Below are 23,167 nucleotides of genomic sequence, written 5' to 3'. Positions count from 1 at the left end.
GTTGTCAAAAAGGTGAACAAAGTCCACCATCTTCATATTGTGGTGAGTGGTACGAAGATACAGGTACACCAGACAGTAGTGAGCGCAGACAGAAGAGTCGTCACTTTGGAGGCGGTGATCATTGTAGATGTAGCGACACTTGGCGTTACGTTTCAGGAATCCCTGGTAGGTCGGTAAGTATGGTGGCTGGCCATAGCTGTCAAAGTATTCAATTATTCCATTTCTATTCAAATAGAATGAAACCCAATGTGTACCCCCTTCGTTGTGCGGATCAGTGTTGACAATCATGGCGGTGGATGGAGAGATGTGTTGTGGGATTCGGTCAGCAGCGTAAACTCCCACATTGCTCACAGGTAGTTTGGATAGATGCCTTTCTATCTGCACTGTGTTCATTCTACAGTATCATAACCAATAGTAGTGGCAGAGGCAGCGGCAGCAGCAGTAGTAGTTGTACTAGTAGATGTGCTAAAACAAGAGCAGTAGTAGGATCTCGCATCTCCACTGGTATCCACACATTCATCCAACTTTGTTGTCAGATGTAACCACCCACGTATTGCGACACAGTTGGTGAGTGCACATCGACTGTTTATAGACTTGTGATTGCGACATCGCAAAACGTTTGTTGACATTAAATTATTGATTGAAGTGATTGATTCGCAACCAATTGCACCAATATCGATTACGTTGGTAGTAACAAAGTCCATCACATGATGACGCTTTAAATATTCTTTCTTCTCAAATCCCTTGACGTAAACCGTCGGTCTTCTTGATATACAATCAGTCAATTTGTTAAAAAGTTCATAGTACGGAATATCACCGAACTCCCATCGTAGTCCGTGGCAGTGTTTTGTGAGCCAGTAGCTTTCCCGCAATTTTTCATCTGACAACTCTGATCGATCGTAAGGTGGTTTAGCAATATGATGCATAAGTAGAACGCCGGTGTCAGCTTCCAAGACGCAAACTTCCTTCAGTGTATATTCATTTTGGTTGTCCTTGAAACATTGAATGTCCACAATGATGGGTGATGATATATTCAATTTCTTGAATGCTCTGCGTAAACGGTCCATCTCAAACGAATGTTTATAGAAGACTGATCGATTAACCGCCAAAGTCCACAATTACATTGCGTTGTCGATCAATCTCGATGACATTGTCAAACTCGGCATAAACCAAACAGTTGACAGTTTCGGGAAGCGCGTCGTCGAATCCGAGTTCCATTCGAACACTACCGTTACGCACCAGATTCCAATGTGTTGTGTCACTTGCAGATAAGTCTGGAGTTAGGTCGAATGCCATCAGACAGTATCCTTGTCCAAAGTCTTCCCTACTGATAACGGTGCCGGCATCGCTAAAATGTACACCAGAACCGGAGAACATCGAATGATATGCCATAACATATTTATCCTTTGATTTTTCAAAGTGGGGCTGTAATGGTTTTGATGGAACTTGTTCTCCGTCAACATATAGACAAAAGAAGTTTGTTTTAAAATGTTCGAAGTTGTAGGGATTCTTTTTAAAATCTCCATTGTATGCGGCATTCGTAACCATTCCCACTATGATGCGTTTCGGCACTTGGCCGAGAAACATATTGTCCAAAGTCTTGTTACGTATTCCAGAGGGTAGTGTGAATGTTTTCAGCTCCACTCGTGTGATTGGATATTTTGCCGTACCAGTCTGGAGTGTTTTACTGTGCGCCAACAGTGCGGTGGGACTTATTTTGCATCTTCGAATCCAGAGACTAATATCGACAATATGTACCTTGAATTCACCAGCGCTGGCCATAATGGAGAACGCATCTTTTGATCGAATAAATTTAAATCTCAACTCTACGCCATTTAGCATGAACTTATTCTGATTGCAAATATCCACATGCAAATGTCCGAGCATATCAATCTCACGGCTTTTATTTGTTAGCTCCCGTCTCGCTTTGAGTCCTTCATTTTCTTCCGCGCAATCGTTCATGTCAATACCATCGTCCGTGTACCAAAGACTGCATGTTAGATGTGATTTTCTAGCATCGTATCCATAGTTCATTAGCGTTTCAACGTAAGCTCGATATGCATATGTGTTGTTTTGGGGCGTAACAAGTTTTTGATTCATAAACATATCCACTTGACTAAATAGTGAGTGTAACCAGTTGTTGACCGGCCCAACTGTTTTCGCCTCTTCGTCAGTAGTGACCGCAGTTCCATTAGATTTAACAATAGACGCGGTCAATTGTATCATTGTTTGTGAAAGGTCAGTATATTCATCACCATTGCCCGGAACTACAAACTCTATTGGCGCATCATCGGTCAATGTGGATATTGGTTTGTACTGGACCCATTTGCCGCTTTCAATACTCGTCTGCGTAGGTGGTAAGGAGAATAAATCCAGCTCGGTCTTGACACACTCACATGATTTTTGATGTAGAAACGACATTTTACTCCTTCTTCTTTAACTAACTAAAAATATCAATAGACTTTAAATTTTCACTGCGATAAGTACGCTTCTTCGGCGAAGTCACCTTCTTCCTTGACTCTACTCCTCCTCGTCGTTGTCGTTGTTGTCGTCTCCCTACTAGTCTCTTGTGTTTCACTCCTCCTCTTCTTGATGCAGACGTCCGCACTCTAAGAAGTTTAGCCAACGACTGTGGTGTAACAGGCTTTCTGCCACGGCCGTGCATTGCGCGTTTCGCGGAAGCCTTTCGCGTTGCGCGTTTCGCGTTACTCTTACGCGTTACGCGTTGTCTTTTCGCGCTAATGCCACCGCCGCCACCAAGCATCATACGTTCCATCTGTTCGTCAGCTTTACGTTTCAACGATCCAGTAAACTCTCTAAGTCGTAAGTTGGCGGCTGTTTTTGGATCTGTAATTTTACCACCTGCCAGATCGGTTAGGAATCCAACACCGGATCTTAATGCTTCTTGTCCTACCGATTTTGCTCCGGACTTGATCAGCGGAGCGATGGTGCGAATCATACCGCCCAGAAAACTACCGATTCCATGTCCTCGCTGATATGGTGCACCGTGAAATACTCGATCAATAGCACCGCCAGTCTGTTGTAATTGTTGCCGTCGGTAGTATGCCAAATAGGGATCATTCAGATTGATTATCATTATTGCTGCTGTTGCTATTGCACTCTCCTAAAATGAAGTTTCACGTACGACGTTCCAAACATGAATGGCAGTTTTTTCCCTGTGTGATCCCTCAGGTCGATTTCCACTGTTTCAAATGTGGATTTCATAACGGGTACATAGTGCGGACTTGTGAATGACACTGAATTGTACGATCCGTACTTGTACGTGTCTATATTGACGTTGACAATATTCAATAATGGCGCTGTAGTATCGCCGATAAATTGTGGCTCTATTAAGTCGCAATACACATAAATATGTGCTGGAATACCCAGTGCGAGGTTTGGCGCTTTAGAACCAATCAGTTCGGTTATATTTGGTTTTAATATATTTTTCTCATCATAATCAAAACCCAACTGCTGTGATAGTTTTTCACTCAGACTCACATTCGACACGTTTTCGTTCATGATCCTGAGTTTAACTCTGTTGATTCCCGTGTCATATGAAAATTCCATATAATCGTGGATGTCTTCATGTTTGTTGATTGTATTCAATAGATCATCAAGATTCCTATAGTATCCGCCTGTTATTTTAATAGCGAAATGTTCTGTATCACGGATCGTTGATCTTGCTAATAAACTATCATACTGAAATCGTATTGTTTCATCATCAACATTGTTTCCATTCACCACAAATGAACAAGGATAGTGAATGTCCACCAAAGCCAATTCCCACTTGCCGTCTAATTGGATGTGTTTGGACAAGTGTGTGGTATAACTGGTCACTGTATTTTGTGGGAAATATTTCATAGAACTATTGCTGGGCAATGTCATGAAAAATTGACTGATGTTAGACATGTTGTATATCGTGCGCAGCTACCCAAGAGTTAAACTCGTCTCCGTAACCTTCCCACTTCACTAGGTATCGCTTACTGTGTCCTCGGCCTTTGGTCTCTATTATTTTATCAATCTTAAACAAGTGATTGCCGGGTAATGTGACTTTTTGTATTTCCTCTTCATAAAACTGTCCATTCAATTCTTCACCATTGAGATCGGTAAGTGTGTACAAAGGTAGCGGCATAAACAAATTCACTCGATGTATGGAAAACACTTCTTTACTCCAGTTTGTCTCATAACCTTTGCTAAATCTCCCTTTCTCCCTGGCTATTCGAACTGTATCGCCTACTTTTAGTTTTGGTTTCACTCGTCGTGGTATCTTTTTAAACATATGTTTTAATACATTGTAGATGACATGTTTGTCACCACCGTCCACATCTACAGGACGTAATCTATTGCCCAAACTCCTGTGCACACTGTTGTTGTACGCATTCACCAGTTTTTCCAACACATTGATATAACGATAAGTGTTTTTATGAGTCAAGTATCGCCACATACGAGTCTTCAAAGTCCGATTTACTCTTTCGATCACGCTGCCTTTGATGTCTGGATTTTGTGTGGTGACATATTTTATTTTATATTTTTGAAACAATCGTACGGTCTTTCCTCCTGTGAATTCACTCCCTTTGTCGGTTTGTAAGCACGTTGGTGTTTTTATAGCTTCCTTGAAAATATCCTCAAAAGCGGTAGCCACATCAGCACCTTCCTTCTTCTTTAACGGCCTAACATAAAGACGCTTACTAAACACATCAATCACTGACAGCAAGTAGTTAAAACCATCATTGTATTTGCTCAATCCTCGCATATCGTTTAAATCCGCTTGCCATAGTTCATATGGTCGAAACACCATATACGGATTGCGTTTAAATCGTTTACGGACTGGTTTATGCAAAGTATAAGTGTCTTGTGTTTGTAACCAATCAACTATTTTACGTTTGGAAATATTTTTCTTTCTCGCTCCTCGTACTAACGGAGCTACGCCGCCATATGAGGCAGGATCGTTTGGATTATAATACAACTGTTCCATTGTTTACGGTTCGTACGGTTCCCAATTGTTGAGTGACTGCACAATCGAATCTTCAAGCACCTCTCTTCTCACTGCACGGTGATCAGCCACTTGCCTCTGTGGATACGGAGCGTGACCCACTCGCCTCACATATGCCGACTGTAAACGATCTGGTAATAAATATCTTCTTCGTCCTGTAACTGATACCGTGGCTCCTCCTCCTCCTCTTGCCCCATCATCAGGTTCATCCATTGTTTCTTCTACCGAGTCATATACCGATTCGTCTGTTGCCTCATCAAACATTAAATAGTCCAACGCTTGTTTGTTATGTATATATTCTTTAGGGACATTCATCAGTTTCAATGCTCTCAACATTTCGTTCCATCCTGGTGGTAATGAATGTGCTGCTCGAACTCGTACTATTGCATGTGTCACGTCCACTAAATTGGATCCTGGTATTTTGTTACCCTGTATAATCACTTCAAAATTATCATTCCAGCTAATCAAACTGTCGTCGCGTGTTATGAAGCGCAATAAGTTTCGTGCGCTATCCTTATAAGTCTTTGAAAAAGTTTCAACAATTTCCTCTATTTGACCGGGGTAAATACGTCGCTGGTTAGGTTCTTGTTGCCCATGCTGCCTGTCTCTTTCACCCACCTCGTTAATCTGATCGTCTAGTCTGGTTTTCACGATGGGGATACTAACTGGTTCACGATTACTTGACGCTACGTTTAAAAAACGTTGTAAAACTTGACTGTACAACTTCCATTTATCACTATCATTGAGTTTTTTATCATTCATTATCTCTTCCATTTCGTCATCCAAACTTTTGTATGCACGTTTAGTTGGAAGTTGCTGTTGATTAGCAGGCGATTTTAAACGTTCGATTAACTCTTGTGGAACAATGACCATTTTTCGTGCATGCTCCATTGTCGTGTGCTCTGTGTAACTTCACGCACGGTGTCTCAGAATAGAATGACAAATCTTTATTTGGATGTAAACGTAGAAGTCACCTGGTTAATACAATTTTAGTTATTCAAAGCTGATTGTACAACTGCTTGTAACACAGTACTTAATAATAATGGGATAATAATTCCACCTCCTTTTTGTACTAAATATTTGCGTTTTTTATTCCAACATTCACCTCGTTTTACAATTCGACGAAGAGTAGTCTTATGTCTTTGCAATTTTTGTTTTGTCTTCTCTGATAGAGGAACGTTACCTCGTAACACATTGTAAATGCATTCACAAACTGTACGAATAGTACTCAAGTCGCACACTTTTAATAGCCCTTTGCGCTCTTTTGGAGTAGCATGTATTAACACTTTGAGTAGCGCTCTGTCCTTCCTCAAGCACGACATGATGACGACTAAATTATTTTGTTTTCCTATTTTGTTTCGGTACGTACACAAAATGGTTATCATCATCTGGAAATATATTACTCTGTATTCGCATATCGTCAGGTGTTGATTGTTTCAGATCTATCAATAGGTAGCCATGTGGTCTACTTGTTGCATCGGCATACGCCTCCTCGATAAACTTTGAATTTTCTGGATGGATTTGTCTAGCTAAACACTTGATCTGCACCCTATCTCTAGGATTCTTAAAACAAACTATGTAATGCGCATTTAGTGATATGTCTCTCTGGCCACGTCCTTGGTGGAAAATATTTTGAGTTATAAAAAACACACTTATATTCCTATGATGACAACCTTTTGTAAATAGATCAACCACTATGTTGTTTGTTTCTCGCATCATATCATCTATTACCACAAGTATCGGTTGATTACCGTCAAAGTCTTCCATGTTTGGTAAACCTTCAATGTATTTTATTTTTGAGTTTGATGAATTACCAACTCCTCCTCCACCACTACCATAATGCCAGTATATGCTAGAGAATGATGTGTCACACATTTCTGAAATTTTATCAATAAACCTTGAGACAAACACTGATTTACCACTACCTGAAGGCCCCGCCACAATGGCGGAGAATGGGTGTAACCACTTCAAAGTCATACTAACTACTGATACCAATCACTCATTGCTTTAACTATAGTATTACCTTCGGGTATAAGTCAATCATTTAAGTCAAGTATTTATGTTTGCAAATAAATGAAATATTTATTACTTACGAAAACTATCAAAATCTACATTGGTTATTTTAAGAACATATACATTTTTTTACGTCTTGACGTTACTTGCTTTACAATATTTACAAAAATTCCAACGGTGTGAAGGAGGTGCCGGGTCTGGCTGCGTGTTTCACCAAGCGAAGGCGATCTCCGAAGCCGTTGTTGTAGCGATCGATGTCCGAATTGCTCACCACATTATTGAAGCGTCTCGGCAGATAAACTCGCAGGTAGTAGTCATCTCCCGCTTGACCCTCCAGGATGACGATGGTCGTCTCGCCAAATGGTGTAACTACTCTCTCCATCATCGTTATAAGGTATGGAACCTCAGCAATCAAGTCGGTAATTCTGGTGTACGTCGGGGAGTTGTTCTTGCAGGTGTTAAGTGAGGTCTTCAGGTCCATCGGTGTAGCCTGTTCAGTGGTCATCACGTTGTATGTCTCAACAATGTCGCTCATAGTGTGGAAGCTAATAGTGCTGGTGCTAGTGGCGAGTCGTTGATGAACTGGAGCAGACTGATGTTTGTCTCAGACAGACTGGGGCTTTTTATTCTGATCAGCGGCCATTTTAGTTGGTGGGAGAGTGGGGGGATTATTAATGAGCGCAGCTGTTTTAACACACGTGTTTACAAATGTCTAGAAAAAGAGTCGGTTGTCACATGTGGATAGTTTATGGGCACATGTGTTCATTAATTCATATAAACATGTCTATTGCTTTTTACGTACCACACGTTTCTTCGGTTTTACATCTAGCTCGCCACTTTTGCATGGTGTAACAGTTTGAGTTAATCCCGTGAGTTTCGGAGCACCAGTTGTTTTATCAACCCACATGTTTTCGATCTTTTCAATTGCTTCATTAACACTTTCTTGCACTGCTTTGTCTTTGTCCAAATATAAACCGCACATGAACTTCATGTCGACACCTTCATACACTTCCATTTTCAATAAAACACTTCCTTTGTTTGCTGGATTTTGCACTGCATACATATTACCTTTATCCATCCATGATACTATGGGACAATCCGCTGGCGGCTTCGGTACCCATCCTGACTTTTCCACCTTGGTCTTAGCCGGGGAACTCTTCCTTTTCTTCATACTACTACTACTACTACTACCACTAGTACTGTTTGTGATTGGAGTCTGTTGAACTGCGTTGTCCGTCATACCGTCTATCTCTTGCATAAATGATTGAATGTATTCGTCAATGCTGCAAGAGGGATTCATATTCACACTGTTCGGCTGCTCCACTGTGACTGACGTGATGTGCAATGAGTTAGGGTTGAGGTGAGCAAGCCACTGCAGGTGTGCCAACAAAATATTTTAATAATTTTTCAAAACATAACTCGTGGTTTACATTTTGACACTCTATTATATGTTGTAACCTTAGCAGAATAGGTTTACGTAATAATGTTTCAGTCTGTTCTATTCTCAGTTTAAAACGAATACTATCTAAAAGTGAGTAGCATCTTCTGTCTTCATAGTCCGCAAAATAAAATACAGTAACTATTGGACTTGAAAAACATACACTTTTCTTACAATTTTGTGTCATATGTACGCTATTTTCATAGTTTCATAGTTTCATAGTTTTCATAGTTAGTCTATTACATCACTATTCCTACCACTTTTTCAGTTGGGTTGGTCGTTCAAACAGTCTGGTAGGTAAAACGGTTAAAATATTTGAAATATGTGAAATACTGCTCTCTGATTGGTCAAAATAAGCTAACATCCTATTGGTGGTAAATAAGTGTGCGCTATGCGGAGAACAAAGAATACAAGGGATGAGCGGGGGCCGCTTGGAGAGCAGGTGTTGGGGAGCAGCTGCGGCTGACAGTGAGTGATGCTGTAGGGAGGGTTGGCTTGGAGACCTCCCACGATGTTAGTCGTTCAAACAGTCTGGAAAGTAAAACGGTTAAAATATTTGAAATATGTGAAATACTGCTCTCTGATTGGTCAAAATAAGCTAACATCCTATTGGTGGTAAATAAGTGTGCGCTATATGGAGAACAAAGAATACAAGGGAGGAGCGGGGGGCCGCTTGGAGCGCAGGTGTTGGGGAGCAGCTGCGGCTGACAGTGAGTGATGGTGTAGGGAGGGTAGGCTTGGAGACCTCCCACGATGTTAGTCGTTCAAACAGTCTGGCAGGTAAAACGGTTAAAATATTTGAAATATGTGAAATACTGCTCTCTGATTGGTCAAAATAAGCTAACACCCTATTGGTGGTAAATAAGTGTGCGCTATGTGGAGAACAAAGAATACAAGGGAGGAGCGGGGGGCCGCTTGGAGCGCAGATGTTGGGGAGCAGCTGCGGCTGACAGTGAGTGATGGTGTAGGGAGGGTTGGCTTGGAGACCTCCCACGATGCGTAGGGTGGTTCCAGACAACAAAGGATGACCTTGAACCTGCCCGAGGGTGGTAGGGGTTAGCGACGGGGGTGGGGGTGGTGCCGGGGGTGGGGCGGCGTCGGGGGTGGCGTCGGGGTGGGGGTGGCGTTGGGGTGGGGGTGGGGCGGGGGGCGGGGGCGGCGTCGGGGGCGGGGGCGGCGTCGGGGGCGGGGGCGGCGTCGTGTGACGTCACACGCTCACACGCTCCTCACGCTCACTGTCGCAGGGGCGGCAAAAAACCCCTACTTCCGTCCGTTTCCGCTAGGATCGTGTTTTGTTTACAATTTTTTCTTGTTACTTCAGTAAACCTCGTTTGACCAAATATAACGATCTAATAATAAACATGAACTCGTCTTCTAGTTTTCAGACCAACTAAAAGTCGTTATTTTCAGTTATTTTTCATTCCATCTTATTTAGAAATTACCTAATTTTTTTGTTCCCTTGTGCATATGCGCTTGACTATAAGCTGTCGTGAATGACACCTCAGTCGTGAATATCTGTAATTTATAAAATATAAACGCAATCGTAGCTTGTTTTGATTATAAGTCAAAAAGGATGTTGCAAAGAAACTCCTTAAGTATAAAGTAAAAGAATTATAAGAAGTATAGATTATTGGAGTTATTAGAAAAAGATAGCCATTATCTGTATAAACCTAGGCTCAGTTACGAAGTTTTAAAAATTAATTTAGATTTATTGTAAAGCTTATTATTTTAGGGTCCTTTCAGCACTAATCAAAACCATACAACCTCCAATACTACAGAAATTACTCTTCAAAAGTTATTGCAATCGTTGTGAGTTTAACCATTAAAATGCATACTAATTCTGCCTGCTTATAAGGGTTATTTACAAGCTTATGGTAGAAGGCATGTGTCAGCTCACTGGTACGATTTATTTAGCTAAAACATGCATTATTTTTAACACCATTTAATTATATCCAGTTAGATACAATAATAACAAGTTTTAATTGTTTAAAATGCAATTAAAATGAAATTCTTTTAACCTTTGTCTCTTCAAAGAACGTTTCAATAAAGACTGTTTGTTATTAAAGCATAGACAAATAGCCGCATACATAATCTACCATAATACGAAAAAACTTTTGCTATGGCGTCAGCGTTTCATGTCACCAATAATTGAAAAAATGGTATTTTCTCCAAAGTTAATCCTAACTTCCTAACTATTGACCTATAGTCGAACCAACTTGTATGTGTAGATAAATATCGAAAATTTAACATCATAAAAAGAATTAAACCCATCACAACAATCGAATACCCTGAGTAATACGATTTTTATCGGTTGTTGCGGATCAGTGGCTTTGAATGAATAAAATACTGTAGTGGTATCCAATATTGTGGAGCAATGAGGGTTGCTGATCACAGAACAACAATCAGGTTAATTTTATTGTCTAAAATAATCCATAAGTATTTTAATGGTAGATAAATCGAAACTTGTGTTTATAAACAATATTACTAATATTAGGATGAATCTTAACTAAGATATTCCAGAAACGAATTAATCTCATTTTTTTTAGCAACGCAATCCTTTGGAAACTAAACACGTGCTATGAGGGTTGTAGTTATACTTACCCAAACTCCCCTTACAACCTGTATTTGTCACGTAACTTACCTGAAAAAAACACACAATATTACAATCTTATCAAACCAAATCTGGGAAATATAATACAGTTAAACTCAAACAAGATTCCACATGTGATACATGGAATTGGAGTTTATTTAAAATAAACTGGTGTCAACTATTTAAATTTTCCTTTGTTTTATTAGTTAAATTAAATGAACGGGTGTCAACTATTAAAATTATACTTTTGTTTTATTGATAATGAGGTTTAAACTATATAAATATTTTTTTTACTATTCAAAACTATAGAAGTGTAAATAAATGTTAATAAAAACTGAAAAATTAACCTAAATATGCACTGAGTTATTTGAAATGTTGAATAGGAATATAAACACCCCGTATATTCCTATTCAAGCAAAATTATCTCTATAGGTAGTATCATAATATCACCTAATGTTATAAAAAGTAAATTAACACTTTTCAAAGAGGTTTTACTCGGTGGATAGTTAGTTATTACAACTATTTCTTTTCTAGGATACCGTTTCAAAACAAGATGAGCCAGTACGGGTAGTGCTGGTAAACTTATGTAATTTTGTAAAGTACTATTTGATTTCTCAAGTATCAGAAAAGGATAAAACACACATGTTGTCTAACACATCGAGTTCTGCTTCCAATAGAACATGGTCGATAACCAGCTGTACCCTAGAAGCTAGTACTTTATACAAGTGTCTAGAGGCTTATGAGAGTATCTGAAAAATAACACCGCCACCTGAACAAACTTGCTGGTAAGGTGAATTTTCTATTCCTGATTGAGTTAAATATTTTCTTAACCATGCCAGATATATTCCTTGTTGATAACAAAATTGGTTCAACGAGTACTTTAGTATTATTCCAAAGATTCAGTAATGAAATATGTTTGGTGAAATGTCAATAGCTTAGTACGAAATAAATAAATAATTAGCCAAATTTTCTCAAAGAATGAACAAGAAACCTACAACAGTTGACTTATTCTTCATTAAAATACACTATTCAGATTTACTCGTACTATCATGTACTTGTCTTCGTACGATAAAAGATATTTTTATTTGATTCGATGTAATTCATTCAGCATAGTGAAAACATAACATAGATATGTATACAAAGATAAGTTGAACTCTTAAGAGAGCATTTGAATGTTTTTAGACTAACGAAAGGGCTGTGCATGTTTACTAGCACTATTCAAAAACAAAACCATTTAATTTATCTTAAAAAAATTATTCTCAACGTGCGCCGAGCAGCAGCCTTAAAAAGTGCTATGTTTCTTTCTCTGATAGCAACATAACAAAAGCTCAGACTTGATACTACGAGGCCCCTAACAGTTCAAGAATAAAAGCCAGCTTTACTACAAGTATATTCCACTACACCTAGCATTACGAAGAGAGATTATATTGACAACAGATAAGGCTGGGATTGTAACTGACATCCAGCAAGAACGCAAATGGAAGTTGGATTCATCAACTCAACAGCTGTGTCAACAGATCTGCCAGATAACAAGATACAGGAAGGCAATAGGATCAATTCTTTATCTTACCAAGGCCCCACTAGAAAAACCTTGCTGTGACTTCAAGACCGGATATTTTGTCAGCTGTTGGGATTCTGGCTAGAAGAGTTGAAAACCCCACTCAAAGTGATTGGAATGCTGTAAAGCGAATAATAAGATATCTGAAAAGTACCATTGACAAGAAGTTAAAATTAGGAGTGGAAAAAGAATTGAAATTGTCGTGCTACGTAGATGGGTGGGTGTTTTAGCAGCTAGAAAATCAATCAGCGGAATGATTTAAAAGTTTGGAAACAGTACTATAAACTGGATTAGCGAAAAATAGACCAATGTCGCTCTATCCTCTACAGAAGCTGAATTCCTGGCAGCAAGCATAGCCAGAAAGTAGTATGGATAAGACTACTATTGAAAGATTTGGGCTACCCCAAGAAAATCCTACAGTAACATTTGAATACAATCAGAGCTGTATCAAGTTTATTGAAAATGAAAAGATGAGTGCCAGAATAAAACATTTAGTTATTCCAAAACATTATGTCCTAGAAATGATAAACAAGAAAAAAGTATTTCTGGAATGCTGTCCAAGTGAAAATAATCAATCGGACACTTCAACAAAGCTACATCAAGGGCAAACATTTAAAAGATTACTCTTTTGCCTAGGACTTTATTAGGCATGATGTTGAGAGGGTGTGTGGAGTGACAACATCATCTAGATTTTTTATCACCTGTTTTGTAAAGTCGTATGTTATATATTTAATTTGTTATGTTGCCTACATAATAAAAATAATGTTGTGAATGAGTTGAAAGAATGGATGGTTTAATTTTAATACAAAGGTACTAAAGCCAACCTAAAACTTGCACTTTTCGTAAACATTAGGCTGTATTCCTTCTCGGAGTCCATCGTCAACTCACATTTTCTTGTGTTTCGCTTCCCGAAAAGTCAGTAGTCGACTCGACTGTATTATTGAGCAACTTCGGCAATTCCTGATGAGTTGTGTCGTTTCGACACGCAATCGCAATATCGATAGTTGCGACCTTGTGATCCTTACGTGGATGTAACTCATCGGATGGTGAGGTTTTTACTATTAAGGATTTCCAAGTTTAATGATAATATAATAAGTTTCCTTTGTATTTATGCGATCATTTATTTAATTCCATTTCTTAAAATTAAAAAGTAATTGATTGTCGAAAAATAATCGATCGATTAGAGGGACATGATCTTAAAGGTAAAAATAAAATGTTACATTTATATTATTAGTTATTATATTACATATTTTGAATAGAATGATCTATAAGTAAAATATCAAGGTTCTGTGATATGATTTTCTTTAATCTTTGTGAGATCTGACATTTATTTACGATTTTTCAAATGCTGTTTTTAGTTATAGCGTTGGAAATATTTATTGCTTACATTTGCCAGTAACATAACAGATATATTTTAGATATATTTCGTTTTGATTGATAATAAGTAGGTCACTACAATGTGTTACTACAATGTAAAGTATCCCTCATATATTTATGATACCGATAGTAATCAAGGCATCGAATTATTGTCCAGTGGTCTATTTTAGATCTCAAGATTAACTTTTTTCTTAAATTTATTATTAAAGTAATATAGAAATGTACAGAGTAATAAGATTTTGTGTATACATGTTTAAACCAACTAATGCTACAATCTTCTCAAGGGTTATTCAAGAGATTATCTACATCAGTGACTGAAATGAAAATATACTTCCCTAGTAGTAAGTTGTTATTATTAGATTTCTTGGTCATAGCTCTCACATATTTACTGGGTCTATCTTCTACAATATAAAGGGTAAATTATTGACTTTGAACTGACTTTCGAATACGCCGTGAACGTGTGTGGTATATAATATTTAATATAAGAAAAAACCGGTTTGACTTGTGACTGAATGTTTACCACTTTACATGCACAAGTACAGAGTGTAAAATGTAAAGTATATTCCAAGAGTACTCTTGCAACACCTGCAAGACACAATGTCACAAAAGACCAAGTCGATACTTTCCTCTTGACCTTTGTTAAACAAATATCTGTTGGATGCCATTCTGCTTAATGTGCCACTTAGAATATTACAAGACATTATATAAAATGCATGTATCTTTATCAGCCCTAGTACTTGTTGAAGGCAGAGTTAGTCAGACATTGATAAAACACTAGGCTTGTGCTATATTTGGTCAACAGACACACTAGTCTCCCGTTATTCACATTATATTGTTCGTTAGACAGCCCTAGTACTTGTTGAAGGCAGAGTTAGTCAGACATTGATCACACACTAGGCTTGTGCTATATTTGGTCAACAGACACACTAGTCTCCCGTTATTCACATTATATTGTTCGTTAGACAGCCCTAGTACTTGTTGAAGGCAGAGTTAGTCAGACATTGATCACACACTAGGCTTGTGCTATATTTGGTCAATAGACACACTAGTCTCCCGTTATTCACATTATATTGTTCGTTAGACAGCCCTAGTACTTGTTGAAGGCAGAGTTAGTCAGACATTGATCACACACTAGGCTTGTGCTATATTTGGTCAACAGACACACTAGTCTCCCGTTATTCACATTATATTGTTCGTTAGACAGCCCTAGTACTTGTTGAAGGCAGAGTTAGTCAGACATTGATCACACACTAGGCTTGTGCTATATTTGGTCAACAGACACACTAGTCTCCCGTTATTCACATTATATTGTTCGTTAGACAGCCCTAGTACTTGTTGAAGGCAGAGTTAGTCAGACATTGATCACACACTAGGCTTGTGCTATATTTGGTCAACAGACACACTAGTCTCCCGTTATTCACATTATATTGTTCGTTAGACAGCCCTAGTACTTGTTGAAGGCAGAGTTAGTCAGACATTGATCACACACTAGGCTTGTGCTATATTTGGTCAACAGACACACTAGTCTCCCGTTATTCACATTATATTGTTCGTTAGACAGCCCTAGTACTTGTTGAAGGCAGAGTTAGTCAGACATTGATCACACACTAGGCTTGTGCTATATTTGGTCAACAGACACACTAGTCTCCCGTTATTCACATTATATTGTTCGTTAGACAGCCCTAGTACTTGTTGAAGGCAGAGTTAGTCAGACATTGATCACACACTAGGCTTGTGCTATATTTGGTCAACAGACACACTAGTCTCCCGTTATTCACATTATATTGTTCGTTAGACAGCCCTAGTACTTGTTGAAGGCAGAGTTAGTCAGACATTGATCACACACTAGGCTTGTGCTATATTTGGTCAACAGACACACTAGTCTCCCGTTATTCACATTATATTGTTCGTTAGACAGCCCTAGTACTTGTTGAAGGCAGAGTTAGTCAGACATTGATCACACACTAGGCTTGTGCTATATTTGGTCAACAGACACACTAGTCTCCCGTTATTCACATTATATTGTTCGTTAGACAGCCCTAGTACTTGTTGAAGGCAGAGTTAGTCAGACATTGATCACACACTAGGCTTGTGCTATATTTGGTCAACAGACACACTAGTCTCCCGTTATTCACATTATATTGTTCGTTAGACAGCCCTAGTACTTGTTGAAGGCAGAGTTAGTCAGACATTGATCACACACTAGGCTTGTGCTATATTTGGTCAACAGACACACTAGTCTCCCGTTATTCACATTATATTGTTCGTTAGACAGCCCTAGTACTTGTTGAAGGCAGAGTTAGTCAGACATTGATCACACACTAGGCTTGTGCTATATTTGGTCAACAGACACACTAGTCTCCCGTTATTCACATTATATTGTTCGTTAGACAGCCCTAGTACTTGTTGAAGGCAGAGTTAGTCAGACATTGATCACACACTAGGCTTGTGCTATATTTGGTCAACAGACACACTAGTCTCCCGTTATTCACATTATATTGTTCGTTAGACAGCCCTAGTACTTGTTGAAGGCAGAGTTAGTCAGACATTGATCACACACTAGGCTTGTGCTATATTTGGTCAACAGACACACTAGTCTCCCGTTATTCACATTATATTGTTCGTTAGACAGCCCTAGTACTTGTTGAAGGCAGAGTTAGTCAGACATTGATCACACACTAGGCTTGTGCTATATTTGGTCAACAGACACACTAGTCTCCCGTTATTCACATTATATTGTTCGTTAGACAGCCCTAGTACTTGTTGAAGGCAGAGTTAGTCAGACATTGATCACACACTAGGCTTGTGCTATATTTGGTCAACAGACACACTAGTCTCCCGTTATTCACATTATATTGTTCGTTAGACAGCCCTAGTACTTGTTGAAGGCAGAGTTAGTCAGACATTGATCACACACTAGGCTTGTGCTATATTTGGTCAACAGACACACTAGTCTCCCGTTATTCACATTATATTGTTCGTTAGACAGCCCTAGTACTTGTTGAAGGCAGAGTTAGTCAGACATTGATCACACACTAGGCTTGTGCTATATTTGGTCAACAGACACACTAGTCTCCCGTTATTCACATTATATTGTTCGTTAGACAGCCCTAGTACTTGTTGAAGGCAGAGTTAGTCAGACATTGATCACACACTAGGCTTGTGCTATATTTGGTCAACAGACACACTAGTCTCCCGTTATTCACATTATATTGTTCGTTAGACAGCCCTAGTACTTGTTGAAGGCAGAGTTAGTCAGACATTGATCACACACTAGGCTTGTGCTATATTTGGTCAACAGACACACTAGTCTCCCGTTATTCACATTATATTGTTCGTTAGACAGCCCTAGTACTTGTTGAAGGCAGAGTTAGTCAGACATTGATCACACACTAGGCTTGTGCTATATTTGGTCAACAGACACACTAGTCTCCCGTTATTCACATTATATTGTTCGTTAGACAGCCCTAGTACTTGTTGAAGGCAGAGTTAGTCAGACATTGATCACACACTAGGCTTGTGCTATATTTGGTCAACAGACACACTAGTCTCCCGTTATTCACATTATATTGTTCGTTAGACAGCCCTAGTACTTGTTGAAGGCAGAGTTAGTCAGACATTGATCACACACTAGGCTTGTGCTATATTTGGTCAACAGACACACTAGTCTCCCGTTATTCACATTATATTGTTCGTTAGACAGCCCTAGTACTTGTTGAAGGCAGAGTTAGTCAGACATTGATCACACACTAGGCTTGTGCTATATTTGGTCAACAGACACACTAGTCTCCCGTTATTCACATTATATTGTTCGTTAGACAGCCCTAGTACTTGTTGAAGGCAGAGTTAGTCAGACATTGATCACACACTAGGCTTGTGCTATATTTGGTCAACAGACACACTAGTCTCCCGTTATTCACATTATATTGTTCGTTAAACAGCCCTAGTACTTGTTGAAGGCAGAGTTAGTCAGACATTGATCACACACTAGGCTTGTGCTATATTTGGTCAACAGACACACTAGTCTCCCGTTATTCACATTATATTGTTCGTTAGACAGCCCTAGTACTTGTTGAAGGCAGAGTTAGTCAGACATTGATCACACACTAGGCTTGTGCTATATTTGGTCAACAGACACACTAGTCTCCCGTTATTCACATTATTTTGTTCGTTAGACAGCCCTAGTACTTGTTGAAGGCAGAGTTAGTCAGACATTGATCACACACTAGGCTTGTGCTATATTTGGTCAACAGACACACTAGTCTCCCGTTATTCACATTATATTGTTCGTTAGACAGCCCTAGTACTTGTTGAAGGCAGAGTTAGTCAGACATTGATCACACACTAGGCTTGTGCTATATTTGGTCAACAGACACACTAGTCTCCCGTTATTCACATTATATTGTTCGTTAGACAGCCCTAGTACTTGTTGAAGGCAGAGTTAGTCAGACATTGATCACACACTAGGCTTGTGCTATATTTGGTCAACAGACACACTAGTCTCCCGTTATTCACATTATATTGTTCGTTAGACAGCCCTAGTACTTGTTGAAGGCAGAGTTAGTCAGACATTGATCACACACTAGGCTTGTGCTATATTTGGTCAACAGACACACTAGTCTCCCGTTATTCACATTATATTGTTCGTTAGACAGCCCTAGTACTTGTTGAAGGCAGAGTTAGTCAGACATTGATCCCCTCGCGTGCACAAACTCATGCAACTTCCCCCTATAAACCATCCAACCCGATCTTCTTGATCCGACCCTTGATTCACAATGTTCCAAATAAAAAAACCTAACGTAGTTGTTTGGCATTTAACATAGTACAGTGTCGTCCGCCATAGATCTTTGTCTTATCTATACTTGGTTCAGAATTTGTTTTTGGCGTATTCTCAAAAAGTATTTATGTTTGAATCGTGCCTAAGTAACCCTATTAACAGTAGGTCCACAGAATTCATTGTAACTGGAAACAATATTGCGATTAATTGTGAGTTAAAACATGCTGTTAGTTTGTCAAATTAATAACCTAACAACTGTAAGTTTAATGAATACGAAATATAAAAGCATATACTTTGTTTAAATTTATTGAAAAAAACCGTAAGGGTTAATACAGTTTAAATTCCTTTGATTTTATAAATCCTACAATTCATTGTATTTTGTACATTACATTATCATTTTCCATCTTTATCTATTAAAATTTTCAACAAGACCTTTGTAAGTTAAACCATTGTTTTATTTTTATATATTAAAAACACCGTGATAGAAATTGAGAGACTTTTTGCAAACATCACAACAAAACCTGACGAACTTTGTGGTACAATATATAGTTTATACTATGTGGTTAATAGTATGATACTATACTTTTTATCCTAGGACGATAGGCACGAGCCCGGAATGTTTTTCACATAACTTCAGGCTAAACCTAGGGGTTGCGGCATTGATAAAATCCATTGGTGATTTAGCGGGATTTGAACCCGGGACCTCTTGAACCAAAGTCCCGCGCTCTAACCACTAGACCAGCTCGCTCCCCCATGATACTATACATAGGAAGACGTAATTTTTAATCCTTAAAAACCTTTTGCTACGTAGTACAATCGACCAAATATTCATTTACGCTGTTATAAATTTTATGACGATTTCTTTGGGTTGTGCCTTTAGCCAAATAACTATTACTAACAACAACCAATCCTAACAGACAAAGGAACCCTTTGCGTTACACAAAGATATAATAACACAAAAAACATGTTGTGTGATTGTGTTTTCGTTGTGTTACATTTTGACGAGTCCTGGATTAACAAATTAAGGTGAGTGAAGCCCACAAGCTGATCAATGTATAATAAACCTTGCCTTAAAACATTTCTTTCAAAAATAAAACCGATTTTCTAATATATTGTGTTCGTGGTGAAACAGATATTAAGAAATCGTTGTTTTACCCACAACTTTGAAACTTGCTCTGATTGAAGTTTGGCTATCAAAGGCAGGTCCGCGGAAGTTAGGCAGCTTTGTGAACAACGGGGTTGAGCTGAGTTAGCAAAGTTCACCCCCCCCCCCTTGTAAAAAGCTATTGTTCCCTTCAACTGTATGAACATCTGATCAGTGACCATACCTAGCTGACCTATGATGTCTTGCTATGAATAAATCTTCGTATCTTTTGCGTTGGTTTTAGATAGGATGATTTGTTTTAAAAACTACTTTTTTGGGGAAAAGAAAATATTTTCCCACTCAGGTGGTAATCATGTTGAGCGAGATATGAAACATAATCAGTGATTTAGCTGCCCCAGCAAAAAAAAATATACTCAATTAGTCAATGGAAACTTGTTGGACATGTAATTTGATGTATCAATGAAGTGATGTCATTATATTTGTAAAATATTATAATATTGCGATATTTTTTACATACAGACGACCTTTATGGTGTGTGGACGATATTTATTAGCGGGGTATAACCTACTATTAACTGTAGGTCCCTTAGTTGCCATTGGCTGTATGGACTATTTATATTTATAGCTGTGACTTAAGCCCCGTGTACACGAGGCTAGTACTAGCAGCTAGTTGATTAGCGCTAGTAAATTCGCTTCGTGTAAACGGTCTACTAGCGTATAAATTTACTAGCGCGCTAGCATTTTACTCGCTGCTAGTCGTTTTGAACATGTTTGATATTACTAGCGCTAATAAGTGGTGGGGGTGGTCACGTGACCACTAGCGCTAGCGAACTAGCTCGGTACTAGCGGAGCATTTGCACTTCTGCTAGTGCTAATTGCCACTCGCCATACGCCAGTGATCACAGTATCATTTTTCTTAATCAGTGGAGTGATTAGTTCCAACAGTTCTTCAAACTTTAAAGCATTCATTCTCAAAAACTTAAAGTACTCTGGTCTCCCAACGCCAGTTCTCTTAAAAGAGTATTGGACGCACCAAGAAGTTCTCGCCTCATAATCCACTTTCGAACCCACACAGGGCCGTCCGAAGGGGGGGGGCAAGCTGCCCCGGGCGCCGCGGCTGGGGGGGGCGCTGCGGCTAAGGGGGCGCCGCGCGGCGGCTACTGGTATCAACGCACGGGTCCCGAAATTTCGGGAAAAAAATATTCCCGATTTTCGAGACGGGATTTAATTTGATTCTGGAATTTTTCGGGACGGGATTTGATCCCATCATCGGCAATTTTGACGCTTCGCGAGTGAAAATGACGCTGCTATCGCGAGAGATGTTCACGGTAATTCCACGAACGCAGGATCCGAAGTCATTTGGACGATCGCGCCGTGACCGCGAGTCATACCAACGATTTCACCGTGACCGCGAGTCATACCGACGATTTCACCGTGACCGCGAGTCGTATATACCAACGATTCCGCCATGACCGCGAGTCATACCGACGATTCCGCCGTGACCGCGAGTCATACCGACGATTCCGCCGTGACCGCGAGTCATACCGACGATTCCGCCGTGACCGCGAGTCATACCGACGATTCCGCCGTGACCACGAGTCATACCGACGATAACGCCGTGACCGCGAGTCATACCGACGATCACGCTGTGACCGCGAGACATTTCGACCGCGAGTCACAATTTTCTATAGGCCTACCTGTAAATTTTTACCCTTTTTTGGTTTTGATAGATCAGTGCCACAAATGGTAAAAATTAATTTTGTTTGTCTTTTTTGGTAACTGCAATACTCAAGACTGTCGTTTATGCACAGGAAAAAATCCCGCCCCGAACTACAAATTCAATCCTGTCCATCCCGTATTAACGTAGTATTAAAATATGCGAATGCGACTATTACTGGGGGGGCCGGGGGGGGGGGGGGGGGGCACCACGACCACATTTGTCCCGGGCGCCGCAAACCCTAGGGACGGCCCTGAACCCACAGATTAAGTTCATGTTAACACAACTCTTGTACACCAATTCTTAAATTTTAAAGGGAACAGAAGACATTTTGTGCTAAACTGAAATGACTATTGCGACCAATGAACACTTCACTTCTACATGACTAGCGCTAATAATAAGCGCTAATAACTAGCCACGTGTAGATGGGAATTTTCGCGCTAGTGTGCCCAGCTAGTGCTAGCTACGAATACTAGCTGCTAGTAAACTAGCTACGTGTACACGGGGCTTAAGAAACATGTCAACAAGACTACAAGATCGCGCCCCAAACTCATCTACATTCATTCTTGGCTTACCTACATTTGTAAGGTTGCCATTTCAGATTAAAGTATTTAAGTGTCCATTTAAATTAAGGATAATAATCCATTTTCAAATCCTACAGTGCGTAAAATAATCAGTAGTTGCTAACAATGTTTAAAGTAACGTTTTTTTGGTCAGTCGCATTGCAAATTTTATAATAAAGTAGATTCAAGCTGCTCAAGCTAATCATGTCAACCTTGTTTACTAATTTAATTTAATTTAACTAATATTAATTTAATTAACGTTGTCAGGGTTACACGAACACAAAAATGTCACATATAACACACGGAAAATTCACAGCATGAATCACACGAGGTCTAGAAGTGAGCCAATAGTCACAAGACACAATCGCGGCAGCATAGACCCCAACAAGACAGTAGAAGAGGTAGTGTTTGGTCGGCTAGATCCTACAGCAAACCAACAAGCAAGTATGAATCAATCATTCCGTCCTTTGGCTGCTTCGAGTTTTACAGAACCGGGTGTATCCACTCCAGTTCATCTAAACTTGTCTTCTCCTTTGAATATGAGTAGCATAAACTACCCCCAGAGTCCTCAGCAGATAGGGATGCAGAATAGCAATTACATTCCATCTCACAGAGTTTCGCAATCCATGACCAACCCGTGTTTAAGAGTTCCATCTCAAATGGCTTCTAGGAGTTTGCCTATTGGACAGCAAACTCAACCTAGAGGCATGATCTGTCCACCTCCTCATATTTCTACAGCCCCATCAAGATCTCCAAATACCTCATTGGAGGGGCAATTGCAACAAAGGCTTCAGCAAGTGGAAAATCAAATATCTCAGATAAATGCAGTTCTGCAGAGTCAAAGCGGAGGAAATGGTATGTCTGAAGAATCTCAACTAAAGCTAATCAATTTCTTGGCCAAAAGATTGGAGGAACTGGAAGCAAAAGTTGCTGGAATGGATAATTCAAGGACACCTCCCTCGGCTTGCTCGACTGGGTACTCATTTGAACCAAGCAGTTTTGGAAGTAGCCGCAGTTATGCGTGTGAAGAAGAT

General features: G+C 39.5%; 1 protein-coding gene across 1 annotated transcript in view; it reads right to left on the bottom strand.

The window, feature by feature from the left end:
• LOC128996195 (sodium/potassium/calcium exchanger Nckx30C-like) overlaps positions 1-23,167 on the bottom strand; it is a 204,626-nt gene that overhangs the window by 164,757 nt on the left and 16,702 nt on the right. The window lies entirely within an intron of this gene.

This window comes from Macrosteles quadrilineatus, unplaced genomic scaffold (assembly GCF_028750875.1).
Source record: "Macrosteles quadrilineatus isolate MER2022 unplaced genomic scaffold, UCM_ALF_1.0 Scaffold_6__1_contigs__length_79288215, whole genome shotgun sequence".
Taxonomy (NCBI): Eukaryota; Metazoa; Arthropoda; class Insecta; order Hemiptera; family Cicadellidae; genus Macrosteles; species Macrosteles quadrilineatus.
Note: the sequence above shows the minus strand (reverse complement) of the source record. Positions and strands in the feature narration are given on the sequence as shown.